Here is a 2,381-nt window from a genome sequence, read left to right on the forward strand (position 1 = left end):
TCTTAAGTACAACTCTCATGTACAGCTTCTTTTCCTGGAAGATCCTGAGAAAAAGACCTCTTAAACTTCCACTCCAGGATTGACTTCGTATTACTAGTAATAGGTAAAATAATAACATCAAGTTCTTTCCCTAAAGTTTTAATGCATCACTTTGTTCCTCGTATAACAAGTGCTGCTATAATCATTACATATGTCATTATAGCAGAAGAGGCTGCATGCTTTTAATATACCAGTCTGAAGGGTTTGTCTTCTTGGGCTAAAATTCCAGCGGGAAAAATAGGAGTAGATAAAATTAGAAGAGCTAATGACAGTTCTGGTTTAAATTTAATTAAAAATGCTCATTTTAATTGCGCTTCAAGAAACTGCAATTGTTTCTCAGCTTTGGATGTTAATTGTTGAGGATTATCTAAAGCAGCATCACCTTTTAATGTATTAAATAAGTGTTGCAATTTATATGTAGCAATACCTTAAAAAGGCCTAAGCCAGTTACTATTTCCAAGCAATTTCTAAAAGTCATTTAAAGTATGTAGATTGTCTCTATGAATTTGCATTCTTTAGGACCAAACTGTCGTCCAATCAGCAATGGAAAAAGGTGATGTCATTTGCACATTTTCAGGAGTTATGACAAGTCCATGAGTGTATAAAGCTTCTGATAACATTTTATGAGCTTGTTGTAATTTTTCCATATCAGAATATGATAATGAAATATCATCCATATATAAAATGAATAATATATACTTGTGGAAATTGTTTTCTGACGCGTTGGATGACTATCAGCACAATAGTGGCACATTGTCAGCAAATTGGCCGTACCCAGAAACAAAACTCTCCACTGGTATCTTTTCATAGGTGCTGGTTGATTTAAAGCTGGAACAGAAAAGGCAAAATATATTTTATTACCGGGTTGTAATGGGATGGTATAATATCAATCTTGTAAATCTAATGTTATTATGTTCCACACTAAAGGCAAAGCCATGGGACTCATCCAGGTTGTAAGGCTCCCATTAAATGCATATTAGATTTACATTCCTTAAATCTATTAATGAACACCATTTAGCTGATTTTTTTCTTTATGACAAATACAGTTGAAATTCAATGAGCAAAAGATTCTTCTGTATGATTCTTCTATATGACCTTTATACAATTGATCTTCTACTAAAGTATATAAAGTCTTTCATTTTTCTTGAGTTAGGGATCAAGGAGGTGTCCAAATAGGATTATCAGACTTCCATTTAACTTTCACAGGTTTTTTTTTTAAGAAAAAAAAGATACCCTTAGTTTAATTGAGATGGTTACTGTTCAGGAATATGAGGCTCAATAATTCCTTGTTTTGCCTGTCCTCATCTACCATCTTTATAATTCATTTTCTGTAACAAAGAAAATAATATAGAGTTTAAATTAGCAATTCCTGATGTGGGTGTAGTAAGCTCATCTTCCTATTGCTGTAAAGGATCTCTACCCCACAAATTTACTGAAGTTTCTTAGTACATAAGGCTGCAGAGTTCCTAATAATATGCCTGATCCTATGTACTTTAAAGAATAAACAATCCTTTTGATCTGAGTGGCAGCAACAGAACCAACACCGTCAATATTACATTCTGCAACAGTCAAAGACCAAAAGGAGGGCCAATATGACAGATTATGCTAACATCAGCACCAGAATCCACCAAGCCAAGAAATCTTTTTCCATTTAAATTTGATTCCATCATAGATTGTGATAATTGTTGTGTAATAGAAGTCCAATTAATTTGAATTTTATCAGTACTGCCGAGCCCTCCAGTTTACTCTTTTTCAGATTTTTATGGGTACATAAGGAAATAATAGCATTTGGGAATTTCATCTCCTGTCTTACAACTCCAAGGAACAGGAGTGTTTATCATAATTTGAAGTTCCCCTTGATAATCATTATCAATCAATAACTCCAGGGAAAAACTTGCAATCCTTTTATAATAAGGGAGCAGCTTCCCCAAATTAATCCAACCTTTTTTTTCCCATATACACCAGTTGGTACTTAGGTAGGGCCTGTGCCAGGATATACGTTAACATTATATGGAACTGTAAGATCTACTGCTGCAGTTTCTTGGGTGGTGGGACTGAGTGACAGCACAGGTTTGTGGAAGCAGCTTGAGAAGTATTGGGAGTGTCCTCAGCCATCCATACACATGCTGGGAGGCTGTTCCCCTGTTGTTTAAAGGGGTGTGGGGCTGGCTACTCCACCCATTTCCTGACAATGGATTTCCATCTGTATCAAATTTAGAATGGCATTCTCTAGCCCAATGAATATCTTTCTGTGATCAGAGAGAGACAAATTCTAGGAGCTTTTTAGTAAATGTAGGTCCTGTTGAGGATGTGTGTGTGTGTGTGTGTGTGTGTGTGTGTGT

This window comes from Elephantulus edwardii, unplaced genomic scaffold (assembly GCF_000299155.1).
Source record: "Elephantulus edwardii isolate Elephantulus edwardi_28Jun2011 unplaced genomic scaffold, EleEdw1.0 scaffold00012, whole genome shotgun sequence".
NCBI lineage: Eukaryota > Metazoa > Chordata > Mammalia > Macroscelidea > Macroscelididae > Elephantulus > Elephantulus edwardii.